An 18,664-nucleotide genomic window follows, 5' to 3' on the forward strand; every position below is an offset into this window, starting at 1 on the left:
ACCCAAAATAACTAGATAACTCATCAAATTAAATAAAAGCAAGAAATTCGTATTACCGGAATTGGATGCTAATTGTTTGCATAAATTTATTAAATAAATATCTAGCAAATTGCTGCTTGAATTCTTCGAAGAACGTTGACACAAACCACCTTATTTACTCGAATTCGCTGTGTGCGTTTTAGATCATCAGCAAAAATAAAAAAAATTGGTATTGAGTAAAAAAAAGTTTTGAAGATATATGTATATGTAATGCTGAATATATTTTCGAAATATTTGTTAAGATTTTTTTTTGTGAAGTGACTGTATGGTGTTAAGGTGGTGGTGGAAGGAGTATCTTCTAGTTGGAAATCACAGCAATTAAATGAGGCATTCTTATGCTGACAAAAAGTGTGCTCATAATAAGAAATATAGTCAAGCAGCTTTGAAATCACAAAACTATCATTGAAGATAATAAAAAAATTATATGGTGTCTTGGTGTATCTAACAATCTGTTTCACGATAATTCCACAATGAGTGCCAAGACATAATTATATCCCTGGTAGCTCTAAAACAGACAAAATTGAGTCAGAAAAAGCGGGAAATTCTATACCTCTAGCTGCTTGGAGATATACTATATATCGACAAATACGTCATTGATATAGCTGAAATTCGGTGGAGTCAGTCTCTAACTTGGTCAGTTAGGATGGATGGAATATGGCCCGCATATGCCGACTATTAAAATTAAAAAGGAATTATTTAAGTGTTCTAGTAGGAGTGCTTACAGGTGACTATCTAGGAATATCTTCACGATGTATCAGAGATTGCACAAATGAGACTTTTTAGGAACATAGGAAGAATTAGAGAGGGCATAATAGAGTGAAGGGATTTTAGTTCCTGTACCTTAAAGGGTTTTATACAGTTAGAAGGCCAAATAAAGGAATTTCCCAGAATTTTTTCTGATAAAACTTTTAAATTTATTGATCCAAAAATATTTTATTATATTTTAAGTATTTTAAGACTTAGTATTAGTAAAAATATTTATTTGCAACAAAGCTACCGCTGATCTCCAGGAGCTCCTCTCAAAAAAGACGTTTAGCGGGGACCACTATATACCTGAACTGGATCCTCTGAAATTAAAAAACAAAACAGATTTCGTTTAAGTAATTTTTTGGAAAAATTGCGGTTTCTAAAAAAATATTGTTTATATAAAAATAATATTTATGGATAAGAAAAAATATTTTTCTAAATAAATTAATACCAAAAATAAGAAAATACAATTCAAAATTCTTTTCAGAATCTGTTTCAATTTATTTTGTGAATTTTAATTTTGATTAAAAATTAATTTTTTTCTTATTACAAATAATTTTTTTTTTAATTAAAAATTACTTTTTATTATGTTATTTTATTTTGTTATTTAAAAATATGTTTTTTTTTATTAAAAATTAAATTTTTTATTTTACTTTTTTTATTATTAAAAATTAATTTTTTTATTGAAAATAATATTTTTTTTCTGAAGCAGTTTTTTTATTTGTGTGAATATATACATATGTATATTTCAAACAAATTTTGTGATTTTTACAATAAGTTCGGACAAAAAAGGGGTTTGAATAATAATTTGAAATAATTCATTTTTAATATGAAGCAACTGGAATACACCTACAATAAGTTTTGAAACTAATAATAATAATAATTCTGAACGATTTTTAATTTTTATTAAATCATTTAAATATATTTTGTCATTGAACATAATATTTCTTATAAAAAATTAATATTTATTTTTTATATTTTTTAGGTAAGTCACAACTTTAAGCGCTCTACATTATTATTATATGACTACCGCAGTAAATAAGGTAATTTTTACATAATGAAATATTAATAGGGTGATACATTTCAAGCATAAAATTAGTATAAATTTACTTAAAAGAGCAAGCAGTTTCATTATTTATGGAACATAATTTCTCCTCTTTCTAAGGTCAATTGACCGCTAAGCTTTGCCTGACCATAGCAAGGTTGAGAGCTCTATTCTAACATGGAAGTCAATTGGTCAGCTCAGAACTCCCGTGCGCTGAATAAGTAAGAACTTACCAACTATTAGTACTAAGAGCTTGAATCAGCGCTCCATTTATGATGTAAGCTTCGTATAATATTTTCTATTTATACCAAAAAACTTCAAAAGAGTCAAAGTACATCAAAGCGTGGTTCTTTATATTGAACACCATCATAATTATTAAATTATGTCTATAAAGATTATCCAAATCTATACCTCAGATTTCGTATCCCAGAAGATCAGATACTATGAATCTATATATGTACGTATATCCCTGTTGTACGAAAAAATAATTTCACAAGATTTTCCAATAGAAATCTGTCTATGATGAAATCTCACCAATGCTCCCCTCTTAAAAAAGACCTTTCGGTTTTTACTATCTTAATCTTAATCATAGCAACAAGCGCAATAAATATTCTGCGCTATTCAATGGCAACAACATAAGTAATTCTAATAAAAGCATTCGATTAAAATAAAAGCGCTTTTCTCATCACTCTCAATTCGACAACATTCTTAACGGCGTTTCGACAGCATTACCCAATTTTCCGAAGCTTAAAATTCCAATAAAAAACGAATACAGTTTTTCATTGAAAAGCCAAGATTTACTGACCAATAAATATAAACAACAACAATAAACACACGACAAAGGAATCTCGATTGGAGACAGCAACACACGCCCAGCTTTCAGGTGTCACTCACAAAGCTAGAAAACAAATTAACTAAGCTAAATGCGGATTACGGTGCAGCAGCGCCAACACATGAACATATGAGCACCAAAAAACACTAACAACAACAAAAACATGTGCAATGCAAATATGTCGGAAAAATAGCGAGAAAGCACAAGCGCACACAACAGCCTTGTGACACACCGGTCATACAGCGGTACCGCCGCCGCTTGAGCACAGAAAATGGAAAATGGCACAGTAGCAGCTGGCGTCGCGGTCGACGTTGTAACTGTCACTGTCGCCCCAAAGTCAAGCCGGCAAACGCTCGGCGCTCACACATCAGCACGCAGTTACGCAAATATTGCATATGTGTGCGTGCATGCATCTATTATGTGGGTGTGTGTGTAAGTGCGCAAATAAAAAGTAGAAATGCGCTAGAGCCGGCTTTTTAGGTCAGCAATCAGTCACCGGACGGTAGTCGTTAAGCGGTGGGTGGGTAGGGGCAAAGCTGTATATGTGGATATGTGGATATGCGAGTATGTGCATGTGTGTATGTATGCGTTTGAACGTGTCAGTGCGCGGGCACGCGCTTAGTGTCGTCATCTTGCCGGCACCCCAGCAAGCGACCCGACACCTCCGCCAGCGCCAGCACACACAATGCGGATTTAAGTGCACCTGACGCCTCTACTATCTCTCTCCCTCTCTCTCTCTTTCTGTTTCTATGGCGGTTTGTCGTACTCGCGCTGTGCGCAATGCGGGGGATTCAGTGCATTTGCGTGTCGCCTGTTGGCGTCACTGATTGCTGCCGCGCCGCGCTGCTTTTGCAAGTGAATAAATTCAAATGCATTTTTATTGGCGATAAGTCAGTTTTTTACGCTTGATAAATTTAGGTTGCATTTGCATCGAATGGCGGCTGTGGCAATGGCAATATGACTATCTATTTATTTTCACACACACACATACTCGTGTATAAACGAATATAATTGATTGAACGCATACGATCATGCGTGTTGATTCATTTTACATCTGTAAAGTAATAATGTTTTTTTGTTTTTGCTTCAGTGAGAAAAGTTTTAGCGTCAACTGTTTGACATGCAACGGAAAAACAAGCTTAGCGCTCAGCTTCTTTATAGAATTAATAGAAATAGATATTAAAAAGATATTATTACTTAATTTTTAGATAAGTTATTTTTATTTTAACTGAATTAGTTATCATACTTTATGCCAGCTGGAGCTCAGTAATTTCTAAACGGACCCAAAGCTAAATGCAGATTATGGATTGCTTTCAAAGTTTCACGAAGTCGAAATGATTGCAATATTAATACAAAACCAGAAAAAATATTTACTTCGGTTGCATCGAAACCAGAATACCCTTCACAAATAAAAAAGTTTCCATACAAGAAATTAATTTTTATCAATCAGTTCGTATGTCAGCGATAAGCTATAGTAGTCAGATGAAAGTTGAAGGATGTGATATCACACGATCTTGGTGGCCAATTGACCGACCAAAAACGTGAATTTATCTGCTTACCGAAGTGTTCTCTCAATAAATCCATTGATTGATGCGATCTGTGGGAAATTTGGCCGTCTTGTTGAAACCAAATGTCGCCCATATCACTAACTTCAATTTCAGACATCAAATAGTCGCTAATCATGGCGCGATATATATAATTGAGCCAAAAATGGTTCTCATCGCCAACAAAAACTTGGCTCGAAAATTTCGAATCTTCTTGGATCTTTACAAAGCCCATAGAGCGAAGCAATCTCGCTTGAGAAGGTCGAGCGGCTTTAGCTTTTGCACAAGCTTATTTTGTACGCTTCCAATTTAAGATGACGCCATAAAATGCGCCAAGTCGTTTCATATGTCAGTCCGCCTTGCTGTGAACAACTCTCCACGGTCTTCTAGTACACTCTCAGTATTTACTGATACTGAACAAAAATAATCTGACAGCTTGGCACGACCCATACGTGATCTGTCAAAGAAAGTCTATTGAAAAAGTACCTCTACTTGGATCACCCCTTAATAGAATGTGCTGGAGGACCATTTTATTTTGAACATTCGACTTGTGGTTTTACGGAGCAAATATATCGACATTGGTAAATTGATTCATTTATATTTGGTCTTAATGTGCAATTATTTCGCTGTCTTACTGCTCTATGAACACTTGAAATAACTCTTTTCCTGACAATGAAAATGTAAGGTCGCAGATAACCTAGTCATATGAGGATTGGTCTTCATAAATTTAAAAGCTTAAAGAACTTTGATAACAGTTTTGAAAAATTTGTTTTCGATTTTCTCTTCTCAATAATCAGTTTCTTCATTCCGAGTTTGTAGACATTTTCGTTTAAGTAGAATTTTACTGTTATCTTACCTGACTTTTTCATAGGATTTTCCCAAATTTTAGTTACTAAAAATGTACTAACATATCTTCAAACAATTTATCAAGAGGCTTAAATGACCTTGTCTTATTAAAAATGTATGGGAACATAGATTAGCTTAGATGGATGATCTAGATATTTATACTAATAAATAAATAAACAAATACATATGTACTATTTTGTTTTGGTAGATCACTTTTTGCCATCTTTCCGCTATAGACATTTTTCCATCATTGTAAATCAAAATTTCGAAATTTTCAGAACGGAAACGAGCGAACCATTGTTGTGCTACACGAACTGGTACAGCATCGTCTCCGTAAACTTCATAAATTTCATTGGTGGCTTTTTAGTCATTCCCACCAGTTTGGTGAGTTGTCTTAAGGTATGCGTTCCCAAGTGCTTAAGTCTTGATCTCCCAAACGCGGGACAGTCAAGAAGGAAGTATTGAGTTGTTTTCTCCACATCTTCTTCCATACAGCTTCTGCAGATGCCGTCTGATAAGAACATATCCAGAATTATCTTGCATCAATATTAATAACGTTGATGCGACGTGACTTCTATTAGTTAGAGAGTGGTAATCTTCAAAGTGAAGTGATTGTGTTATATAACTTCAATACAAGCATTTGTTCCGATAAAAAAAATACAAAATACGAAAACAATAATCAGAGGAGACTGTTTTGTTCAGCATTCAATTTCCAATAAAACTTACTTGAAAGCGAGATTTAAATTTTTTTGTCAGACAATAAGAAAAAAATTTAAAAATAAAAAAAAACAGAGGACTTCTCCGTTACAACTAAAAGCTCATGCTGAGAGAGGTTTATTTGAGGTGTCTAAGAACCTATTTTTCTAAATACCAAGCGAAAAAAATTGGTTTTTTTAACCCACTCTAACATACTATATAGCACATTTATCGTCTTCACCAAAGTTATTATTTTTTTCGAACTAAATATGCTTTCTTATTTAATTGCTTATTTGATTTCATCAGCTCTGCTCATTAGATTCAGTGTAATCTCATTTTCTTCATAGTCATCGTAATTTGCATTCAACTGATTTTTTGTTGTTGCAATATAAATGCATCCAATTACTCATTCAATTTAAGCGCTAATTGAGTTTGGCAGATGACTATGCACCGTTATACAACAGCTTTGCCTTTTCCTTATTAACATTTTTGGTTTTACTGTCATCAGTGCAATAATTTAACACTCACCGCATACCAAATGGATGATGCGAGCGCTTATTTTGAAACAATTACAAATTAAGCAATGCAAATGCAAAGCGAATTTCTCACAGCTAAGCGGCTTTAAGCTAATAAAATTAGAGAACATTGTGAAGGCTACGAAAATTAATCGACAAATTATTTTTCAACATTTTTTACTTAAGCGATTTTTGCTTTAAGTGCCAAAATATACATATAAAACATATATGGCAGAAGTTATCGTAATTTATGATTATTTTGAACAAAAAAAATAAAAAAAATAGGATCACTCTTACAAAGCTCAAAATTATGAAAAAAGTAAAGAAAATAAAATTTAAAAAAAAATAAAAAAATTAAAAATAAAAAAAAATATATATATATGTATGTATATATAGAAGCTGTGTATATATTTGTTATATTCTCTACATACATTTTTTTTTTATTTTTAATTTTTTAATTTTTTAATTTTATTTTCTTAATTTTTTTCATAGTTGTAAAATTATACAAATAAAATTAAAAAAAAATAAATACATATAAAAAAAACATAAAAAATTAAGAAAAAATAAAAAAAAATTAAATATACAAAATAATTAAAGTTAAAATAAAAATATAAAAAAATTCTGTATATAACAAACAAAACAAAACAACTTCGAAAATGCGTTCAAACGCACACAAATCGCCTCACTCAACGATAGACAACATCTAGCGGAAACAACAAAAACAATCACAACAAAACCGTAAGGGCGACCCCCTCAAGCAAGAGCGATTCACAAACCGCCCTCCGCCGCCTGCACGCCTCGCACATAGCATACCGTAGCGGAGGTAACGTGACTTTGCCAACATGACGCCATCAGTTAAGAAGCACGAAGCGGCAAAAAATGCAAACACAACAACAACAACTACAACAGCAACAACAAATAAATAACATACAAATAGCAATAGCAACTAATAGCAAAAAGTGGCAACATGCTTGCAAACAACTGCAAAAGCAACAATAAAAACAATAGCAATAAAAATGCAACAACAGCTTACGGCTGACTTAACGTTCGGCTTGGCTCAGCTTCACAAAACAAAACGGGATATATATGAATGCTGGCTTTTAACATAGTTTCAGTTGTTATTCGCCAAGAAAATCGCCAAAGAAAATGTATACACACACACACACTCATACATACATACAAGTACGTAATAAATGCAAGTATAAATAAATAAATAGAAGCAGTTTGTGTTGCCAGCAAAGAGTTAAAGACAGCCAAGCAGTTGCGAATGGGGTAACACAAACATTTAAGAAAACTAAAGGCAACAACAAAAACAATAAGAAAAAACGCGTTAACACAGCTAGCGCAGATAAATTACTCGAGCAGCAGATAACAGAAACACCAGCGGTTGAGTGCACCGCAAAAACCATGCGTACTCGCATTAGAGAGCGCGCCAACGGACCAGCGAGCCGCCGAGGAAGTGGTCTTATTGTGTGTGTGGAGGGCAGTCTTTGAGCAAAGATAGATAAATGTGAGCTGATTGTTGCAAGCGAAAAAAGCAGCAAAATGTGCGACGCAGTAAAGAAGGAAGTAAGTGCTGCAGCATGAGTTTGTAGTCTTCCCCGAGCACATTCTTGTGTTGCGAGCGGGAGGGGGATCTGAGTTTACTACAAGAAGATGAGGGAAGTCTACGGAAAAAGCTATTCTCAAATATTTTAACCCTCTGATAGCTCATAAATTGATAATGTTTTGAAATATCCATAAAATTGGAAAATAGTTCAGTTAAAGTATTAAACTTGATTAGAAGTCTTACTTTGAAATAGGGCTGCCAATAACTGTAATTCAATTTAACCTAAGCTTACCATAGTAACCTTCACAGGTGCATTTATTATTTTATATAAAGACATCTTTATGTAGACTTTGTTCGTTCAGTTTATATTGAAGCTATATGCTATAAGCGTCCGACCTGAACAATTTCTTCGGAGATTATACCGTTGTCTTAGAAATTAACCTGTGCCAAATTTCATGAATATACCTTCCCAAATAACAAAGTCGCCCATACAAGGAGTTGATTTGGATCAGTCAGTTTGTATGACAGCCACACGCTATAGTTATCCGATCTAAACAATTTCTTCAGAGATTGTGGCGTTACTTCAGAAAATATTCTGTACCAAATTTCATGAAGTTATCTCGTCAAATAAAAAAATTTTCCATACAAGGACGTGATTTTGATCGATCAATTTGTATGGCAGCTATGATATAGTAATCCGATATCGGTGATTATAACAAATTAGCAGCTCCTTGGAGGTAAAGGATGTGTACGAAATCTCAGAACGACATCTTGAAAATATGGGACTAATTCGTATATACTATACAGAGAGGTAGGCGGCATGGCTATCACGCCGGGCTGATCATATGTACCTACTTATATACTTTGGAGAGCCACCGGCCTTTCTTTCTGGAAACCCCGTTCAAGGTTTAGTAAAATATGTTGTTAAGCAATTTTTAAGTTTAATTCTAGTTTTGGTTTTTTATATTACATATATAAAAAAATCATAAAATGTTTTTTTTTTTTAATTTATAGGGTCACTGACCTTTCCATCTGGAAATTATTTCCATGGTATAATAAAATATAATATTTATAAACAATTTCTGTTGAAGAGTTGCCACTTTTCAAAACAAAATTATTATTAATTTTTATATAAAAAAATTTTTCAAAAAAATTTATATAAAAAATAAAAAAAAATATTTTGTAATAAAATGCGGCACTTCACATTATTTTTTAGATTTTTAAACTAGGGTTGCTTTGCCTAGTTTTCACTATATGTATTAAGATGGAACCAAATACATATGTATATAAGGCTCCTCAGACTATATTGCCTTTTCTCTGTTCTCGCCAGTCAATTGTGTGAAACTTTTAGTCTGTCAGATATCAATAACCACTTGAAGGCTTCCAATACTTAACCTGTGAAAATTTTACAAATTCTTGTAAGAAAAAAATGTTTACATAACAATAAATAAATAAGTGCAGAGCAAACAGATCAGCCCAGAATAAACGTTCTAGCACTAAACCGGCCGCTGATTGGATTTTCACGCTCAACAATGTAAGCAAAGCAAATATTTATTTTCCCAGAGTCATGCCAAAGCAAATGAGAGAGGCCAAAGAAAAACCTGAAGATTTTCATATTCACGCACAACATGTATTGTGTTGGAAAATGTGTATTTGAGCTGCTATACGAGTGTATGTGTGGCTGTGAGAGTTTATGGGCGTATAACTGTTGACGCCAAAAGTGTTATACGCGCTCAGCGCACGCAGTTCAGTTTTTGTATGTATCTATCGCAGAAAAAAATAAATAAAAAATTGTTTACAATAACAAAATATTGATTACAATAACAAAAATAATTTACAAAAACAAAAAAAAATTTAACAACAAAAAAATATTTACAATAACAAAAAAAACTAATTACAAAAACAAAAAAAGTTTTACAACAACAAAATCTAAAAAAATTATTAAATTTCAATGGTATTTCTAAAAGCTGTGTGTTAGCTTGGTGACTTTGCATTGTTGTTATCACGTATTGCAATCGAAATCAGCGCTCAGCTGTCTATTGAATTAGCTGTCTTGCCACTTAAACATTTATCCGGCTATTAAATTTATATTTTTGTTTATTTTCGTTCACTTTTGACAGTCTCAAACAGTCACATCATACAATTTCAGCTAATTTGTAATTGAACTCGTTTCAGCGCAACTCAGTTTTGCTGCTCAGCTGATCGTTAGATCGTTTTATTTTCCTATTATGCCTTTTATTTCGTATTTTCTCACTCATTTTTTGCCTTTTTCACGTTTTTTATCTTTTTACCCTTCTACTGCTTAGCTGCCTTTCGTGCGCGCTCCCTTCGTAAGCAACCTGTTGGCCGCCCCGTTTTTTCTATTACTTTATTTTTACACGTGAGCGCCGCAAATGCACTCTCCCATAACGAGTAAATCTGTCGCAGATAACTAACTAAGCATTATCTATCATTTGAGGCCAACAACAAGCGCAGCAGTCGACGAGCAGTGAGATCGCTGCCGAATTGCACTCGCCGTTTGGTTGAGATCTGTTTGTTAGCCTCTTTCTAGCTGCCTAACTATCTATTTCGATTTATCTAAGCCACATTGAGTCGCTTGCTCAACACTAGCGCGCTACTAAGCTGAGCTGGTCAAGTCAGTTCGTCTTTGCTTGGCGTCGCGTACGCGTGAAATGTGTGAAAATCGTTCGTTGCGTTTGTGAAAGGAAGAGAAGTGGAAAAGAAAAAATAAAAAGAAATATAGTGAAAATTTTTTAAGTAAAGTTTTTCCATTGTAATTCTTACACACGTTCGCTGCTCTGGCTTACTTTTGTGCATATCTAAAGCTGTGTGTGTGCTAAGTGTGCTGCTAATGCTGTGTTGCATAGTATGTGTTAATAAAAATTCTATATATATACAATTTATATATATTCATATATCTAGATATATGTATGTATGTGTGTACAACTCCATTTAACTACTAAATAGTCAGTGCAAATTGTCAAAAGTCAGAGATCCGCATTCTAAAGTGTCTAAAAATCTAAAAAACATTTGCTAACCAAAGTGCAAATAAAAATTTTGTGTATCTGTGTATATGTATGTATGTACCCAATATTTGAAAAATTAATTTACTTTATCAAACATGCACTGAATTCAATAACTTTTGTGTACGCTGTGTCTAACTGGAATTTTGCCACTTGCAATGCACGCCCACATGAAAACGCAAACTCATATACACACACACACCAGCATATTGGCTCAACTAAGTTCGTGTTGTCTTAATAAAACGCTCGCTTTGCAGTGTGTGCATTACATTTGAACGCTTCAAACTGTGCTTGTGTGTGTGATTACGTAATGACTGGTATAGATTTCAGTCAATTTTTCGCACAAATTTTTTTTCAAAGTTGCAAATTGTTGTTGGAGTTGACAGCTGAGCTTATTTTCGTTAGTTTTTTGTATTATAATTTCAATTTCGAACATTTTCGTGAGTTCGATTGTAAAATATATTAAAAATTAATCAAAAAACAAAAATCAAAAAAATAAAAAATTTAAAAATTTAAATTAAAAAATTTTGAAAAATATTTAAAAAAATTAAAAAAAAAAATACTGAAATAAAACTTCTCCTAATTAATTGAAAACAATTTTAAAAATTTAAATAACAAAATTAAAAATCAGCAAAAACAACAATAAATACTGTTTTGTTATGAAAAATTTGCTTAAAAATTACAAAACAAAATAAAAAAACTTAAAATAAAAATGTAAACAGCAGCTAAAACAACAGTAAAGTAAACATGTAAAAAATATTTTTTTTAAATAAAACTCGTGAAATTGCACAAAAAATTTTATTTAACTGTTGTTTTATGCCTTTATTGTTTGTTGTTCTTGCAGTTTTTTACTTTTTTATTATTTTTTTTTAATTAAAAAAAAAAATTTTCAGTAAAAACTATTTTTTTGTTGTCTTTCCTTGTTTTCAATTTTTTTACTTTAAATTTTAAATTTTTTTGGAATCATTTAAGAAAATTTATATTTTAGTTTTTTTTAATTTTTTTTTTTAATATTATTGAATTTTTTCTCTTTTTTTTAAATTTCTTTTTGCCTTTGCGTTAAGTTTTATTGTATTTGTACCTAAATCATGCATTTGGTGCACGAAATTGCCTTCAATGATTTACAATTTTCGCGAATCGCTGGCATTTAGCTCAACATACAGTTATTTCGTTACTTTTGTTGTTTTGTGCATGCGCCCTAAAAGTGAAAAAGTGTATAAAAAATAAATCGAAAACATTTTAATAGCTAATCTGCGGCTTCAGTTTGTTATAATCACGTTCGCTGCAGCTCTATTGTTGCTAGTTGTTTTTATTGCCTAGCTTTGCTGCTTTTTTTGCCTGAATGCTCCCATTGGCTTCGTCATTTACTGACGTGTGTACCTATATATTTGCATATACATATATGTATGTATGCACATTATTTGCTGCTTGCGAAAGTTTATTTATTAGCTTGTCTGTTTGACATTTCGCCTGACTGGCATAATTTTTTGCAATATTTTTCCAACTTTGCTTTCGGTTTGCTTTTTAATTTTTTTAAATTTTTTTTAACAGTGTTTTGATTTGTTAATTTCTTTTGTTGTTATTTTTTAATCGTATTTTGTAAATTAGCTGTTGTTTGGGGGTCTCTACGGTTAATTTGTCACATGCATTTGGCCTAATTTATTTTGGCATTGATTGCACTTAATCATCGCAATTTTTTGGCAATCTCGTTGTTTTTGTTTAACTTTGCTTTTAGCGACGCTTATTTGGTCTGCTATATTTAAATACGGATATTCGATACATATAATTAGATAAAATTAATGTATGCAATTTTCTGCAAAGGGAAAAAACTAATTTTGTATTAACCTTGACTGGTAGTGCAAATTTTATATTGAAATATATATTTTATACGATTATTATGAAAAAAATATTGTAATAAATACGCAAAAATAATAACAAAAAATATAAAATTGCAATCTAAAAATTTAATAAAATATATAAAATATAATACAAATAAAAATATTTTAATGCAAATATTTTGAAATAAATTGAGTTAGAGTAATGAAAAAATTTATTAAGAAAATAAAATAAAATCATTACAAATAAAATAAAGTAAATACAAATTAAATGCAGTAATAAGTTATTAGTTTATACCGTTGCATTGGACCATAATATATACCACATTCCGTAAAGGTATCAAATAAGCAGGTCTTCAATAAAAAAGTTGATTTTTATAAGTCAGTTTGTATGGCAGCTATATGTTAAAGACATCCAATCTGAATAACTTCTTCGCAAATTGTTGGGTTGTTTTAAGTAAAAATTCTCTACAAAATTCGTGAAGATCTCTTCTCAAATAAAAAAAAGTTTTTCATACAAGAACTTAATTTTACGCGGTCACCTTGTATGGCAACTATATCTTATATTAGTCCGATCTGAATGATTTCTTTACAGATTGTAGGATTTGTTCAGTCACTAATCCGCTCCAAATTTTGTGAAGGTATCTCCTCAAATAAAAAGCTTATCCATACAAGAACTTGATTTTAATCGGCTTTTTATATGACAGCTGCACCCAATGGAGTAGTGTAGTGAATCGGTGATTTCGACAAACGAGAAACTACTAGAAAAAAGGACGTGTGTAAAATTTCAAATCGACATACGAAAAGTTGAGTCTAGTTTGCGTGTATATACAGACACACGGATTAAGTAGATGCCATATAGAATCTATAAATTCCTTACTACCTACAACAGTTTGCTTAGAAAGCTTCTACTAATTCGTTTGACGGACTTGTTGAAATTGTTGTTGTAACCGCAGAAATCTGCCAAATTGACAGTGCTTGGCCGGGATGAAAATTCATCCGGGTCCGCTCGGGTTACGTAGACCTGGCTGTTATGGGAACGGTTTAAGAGTCTTAAACGACTTTTAACTAAAACATGTGCTTGTCTCTAAGGGTTTAAAATATCTGAAATTCTTTAGTTCTGCTCAAGTCCTGACGATTTGATTAAATATTGTTTGCATTTCGCATATTCAATTCGTATATGTAAGAGTGAAATCTACGGAAAATCAAATTATATAATTTGTAGGTAAAATAAGCTGTATATATCTACATATACAGTGCTTAAAAGAATATATTTTATTACCTTAAATCCGATATTCTCAATAACTGTGACTTTAAGCGCCTTTTTGCGCTTCAAATATACTCCTTTTTGAATGTCTCAATAATTCTCGAGTACCAAGCCTTAATCTACACTTAATCGCTTATATTATGGCAGACAATTAATACAGCAAGTGCCCACTTTAATAAGTCACACTCATTCCTCATATGCTATTATCACTCTTATTTAATCAAGAGAAAGCTGGCAAGCGAAATTAATTGCCGTAAACTATTTTGTCTTTCTTCAACAAAAACAAAAAATTAAAAAAACAAATGAAAACATTTCCTTTGCACGTCACACACAATTAAATCTTTATAAAGCAAAAAGCTCACAAAGTAATCACGCTAATTTATCAATTAAGAAAAGCGTGTGCAGGCGACTAAGCACAAGGAAGCACATTACAAACACTAGACTTAAGCAACAAACTCGGAACAGCGCGAGCAATCACCTGCGGCAATGCGCTTTTACTTTCCTTTGCGCGCGTTTAAAGTGAACGCTGACGAATTAAGCGCAAATAAAACGAAATTAAATGCATAAAGAGCCTATTAAAACTGCTACAAAGTTGTCGTGATCACATAACTGTAGCGCAACAACAACAAATATAATGGTAGAAGTAAATTAGCTGGTGGCAACAAACAGCAGTGTCACAGTTGGTTTCATGTGATTGTGTGTGTGTGTGGCTCCTCAACATATCGACAGCTGCATCTGTGGCACGCTTCTGCCATAAATGTGCACGATATTACAACAGTAAAAACAACCACGGCAATGTTGACAGGCAAGGCGTGCTTTACAACAAAATAGTTACATTGCAAAGCTTGAACTTTATTGGCAACACGCTTGACTTAAACGCTGACTGATGCGTTTTCCTTTATATTTTCTAGAGTAGATGCTGTTTTCTTGTTGTTGTTGTATCAGTGGAAGCGCCTCTTGCTGGCTGTTGTCGCATATTTAATTAATTAAGCTTTCGTTTATGAATGAAACGAGCATAAATTTAGCGGCGCTCAACTGTTGAACTGGTTGTTGAAACAAAAGTGGTGCATATATATTAAACAGCATGAACTGAATGAACTGTTATGCGTGGAATATGCATGTAGGTGTATTGGTTTGTACGTCGCGCCTAGTGCATATATGTATGTAGTGTTATATGTAGTTGTTTATAAGTGCGCGCTGCTGAGTCAAGGCGTTGGCGTTGCATTCGAAATGTAGGTGAAGTAGTTGTCCTTGACGGCGCGACTTGAATTCGTAAGCGCATATTTTGTTCGAAAAAGAAGTAAATTAACAAATACTATAGCACGATCTGCATGTAAATAAATAAAGGCAGTTAAATGAAAAGGAATATAAAGCAAAGATATTGCACAGTGCAAAAGTGAAATTTGGTGTGTATTTAAATAAAAAAATAATATTTCTTGTAAGATTGGGATGAAAATCAATATAGAAATAAAAGTGAGCGCACAACTGAGTAATTAAAAGGAATGCAAAATATTTCAAGTAGTTAGCAGAAGTGTTGGAAATGATTAAGTGTGTTGCTTATATGGTATCTAAAGGTAGTTATGGATGTTTTATATAATTTTTTGGCACCAATTCAATTTATATTGAGATAAAAATGCATATTCAAATATTTATCTCAATATAAACTAAATTAGTGCCAAAAATTGATATATTCTAGCTATAACTACTTTCAGATTTCTCACATGGAAAGCGATTATTGGCAACTAGAGCTGCGGAGTTCATTAAGTATATATGTATATTAAAAATGGATTATTAATGAGGAAGAGGATATGGAGAAGATAGCAATCGAAATCTTTCTTTGTTTTTTTTTTTTGATGAAAATTTCTGTGCTGAACGTTTTGTATACATTTCTTGATGACCAAGAAACACACCCTAAAAAGAAGATTTTTGGCAACTAAATAAACTTTTTTATCAATTGTTTTAAAACATTGAGGCTATATACTCATAATGTATTTTATCAATACAATAATTTTTTGAAGAAATTAGAAAAAAATTTAACTGCGTTGGCTCCTTGACAAGTCCATTTTTTTATAGTAGAAAATGATCTAAAAAATTTTTAACTTTGATTTTAATAGGCTAGTTTGATTGGCAGCTATATGCTGATTGGACCAAGCTGAACAATATTTTTGGAGGCATTTGATAAAGATTTAGGCCAAGAAACCTTGTCAATTGAAGAAGTTTTCTATAGAAGATTTTCCTTTTGAAAGGTCAGGTTGTATAGCAGCTATATACATATAGTGGTTTGATCTGAAAATGTTGTCCAGATATTGTATAATAATCTATAACAAATTTCGTGAAGATATCTTCGATACAATGACTGGAGTTTGGTTGTTCACTTTGGAGATTTTTGCGAAGCCTTGGATAATACTTTAGGCCAAATTTCTTCATGATATCTCATCAAATAGGAAAGACTTCAAAAGAAGAGCTTGATTTTGAACGTTCAGCTTTGACTACTCAGTTTCCAGCAAAGAAGAAAACGAAGAAGTTTGTAAGGCAGCTACGTGCTATAGTGGTCCAATATCGACGGTTTCGACAAAATAGCAGTTTCTTAGTGAGAAAAGACCTTGTGAAAAATTTCAGATCGATATCTAGAAAATGATGGACCAGTTCGCATATAAACAAGACGGGCAGACAAAGGGACATTAGTAAGTAAATATTTGTTGAGTTGAAGTAGAAATCTGGTATTTCATTCAAGCGTAACTAGAAACTCATATCCTTACATGCTGATAATTTAATTACTTTTATCTTTTTTCTACAACAAAATAATGTGTATTTATTTTTTTTTAATGAAAGTCAAATTATGTCACAAAACTTTGACAGTTTGTTGCTTTCTTGTGAATTTTATGAATTTTGGATGCTGTAATTTCGCCTTGATCTCAACCAGTATACATGTAAGGGCATAGGGTAAAACTTACAACCACAGAGTGCAACAATTTCGTAATGAAGTATTACAAAATATTATATTTACAGTTTTACTTACTTCATAGAGGGGCAGTAGGCTTACAGAGGTTATAAAAAGGTGATCTAAAATGACATTTTTTTGTTTCATAATTTTTTGTTTGTTACATAAATATGTATCAATTAAATTTCACATATTGTAAGCAGTATTTATTTCTAAAAAGAATTCTGCTTGATATTTCTATAAACTAAGAGTTTTAAGCTTAGCATACTGTTCCTTGTGTATATATTAGCTTTGTATGAAAGCAATATTTGCCTTTAGTTTCAAAGTTGTTTAAGGGCTAATGGGCAGTAGATCCAAAGTACTTGAAGTCTTTGCTTAGCATTTTCTTGGCTCATGGTGTTTTATTAAAAATTAATAACCTTAAATCTTTGAAATTTGTAAAAATTTATAGGAATTCATAGTAGTTTTAAACCCCATAAAAATGAAAAATCATTTGATTTATTGATAGAAGAGGAATGCACCACGATCTTAGGTCTACTGTGCGTTCTTTCAATTCACAATATATTGACTAAATCCAATATATAGCGCTAGCGAAGCGAATGTTCTATCAAAAAATTTCACGTAAATTTTCAGATTTTTTTTAAAAAGACACTAGTTATGTCTGCTGAAAATATTTATATGTATATATCTCTGATGGCATCAAAAATATAGGTATTATTGTAATAAAATTTCTCTGAAATAGAGCCTACTGATTATGTTAAGTAATTAGAAAACTTACGTGAGAATTTTGATTAAAAATTAGTGCTTTTTCGATTTTAAGTCGAAATAAGGTTTCCCCCTTAATATTTTAAAGAAAAAAATTTCATTGTGTCAGGGAGATAAGAAGGAAAGTTTACACCAAATTGCGTCACAGAAATTTTTTTTTTGTAAAAGATAAAAAAATACTGTGGAGTAGTAGTTTCCACATAAATTTTAAGATTATGTGAAAAAGGTGTTGATACAAATTTGTATATCTTCTCATTAGCTACAACTTTGTCTTATAACTTTTTTCTAGAAGAGTCGTAGTTTTACCGGAATTCGAGAATTGAAACTCGAAAATTTAACCACGCCCCTCTTTTTACTTTTTCTGACATCAGATCTAATGTTTTTCTAATTTTTCCTTTAATTTTTAATATTTTATCTTTCATTTCAAATAGGTTTTTTTTTGTTTTGTTTTCAAAAATTATCTACCCTGGTTTATATATAATTTACTGCAGGAATCTCAGTCAACAATAATAGAATAAATATTATTGTTGGACAAAAAACAAAAACAATGCTACAAAAATATTTTTGTTGGAGAAAAAAGAACAACGATGCAAAAAGGATTGTTTTGTTGGAAAAAAAACAACAAAATCTCTCAATTTCCGGTTGCATCATCGCTGTCAAGCACAATTCACAATTCTAATTTCGGCCAAAAATATAACTTGCAATTTTAGTGCATAATTTCATAATAATTTGCTGCTTTTTTGAGTACTCAAGCAATTATTATTATTTTTGTACTATTATTATTTCATGTATATAAATACATATGTATATATATACACTACTTTGTATTGGCTGCGCCCGTTTCCCGCTAAAAGTCCTAAATATCACATATACCAGCGAATATTCACAGCTCTCAGCAGCTGAGGCCGACAACAACATTCCAGCATGCGTGCGGACCACGCCCATCACCCGAGCGTGCGTCAAGCCACCACAGCGCTGCACTTCGCTCGAAGGGTGCTCTAGGTACCTGCCTATAAATAC

The 18,664-nt window shown here is 32.1% G+C and overlaps 1 protein-coding gene and 1 long non-coding RNA gene across 2 annotated transcripts in view; one reads left to right on the forward strand and one right to left on the reverse strand.

Annotated features, from left to right (window-relative positions):
- Positions 1 to 1,010: 1,010 nt before the first annotated feature.
- LOC126753595 (uncharacterized) overlaps positions 1,011 to 18,664 on the reverse strand; it is a 156,289-nt gene continuing 138,635 nt past the window's right edge. Inside the window, exon 3 of the long non-coding RNA XR_007666193.1 lies at positions 1,011 to 1,106. This is a non-coding gene — a long non-coding RNA (uncharacterized LOC126753595). The remainder of the gene's footprint in view (positions 1,107 to 18,664) is intronic.
- The window catches only part of LOC126753594 (uncharacterized), a 203,521-nt gene continuing 195,336 nt past the window's right edge, over positions 10,480 to 18,664 (forward strand). The window contains 1 exon segment of the mRNA XM_050465148.1: positions 10,480 to 10,679. The gene's annotated coding sequence lies outside the window, so the exon portion shown is untranslated.

This window comes from Bactrocera neohumeralis, chromosome 3 (genome assembly GCF_024586455.1).
Source record: "Bactrocera neohumeralis isolate Rockhampton chromosome 3, APGP_CSIRO_Bneo_wtdbg2-racon-allhic-juicebox.fasta_v2, whole genome shotgun sequence".
In the NCBI taxonomy this organism is placed as follows: Eukaryota; Metazoa; Arthropoda; class Insecta; order Diptera; family Tephritidae; genus Bactrocera; species Bactrocera neohumeralis.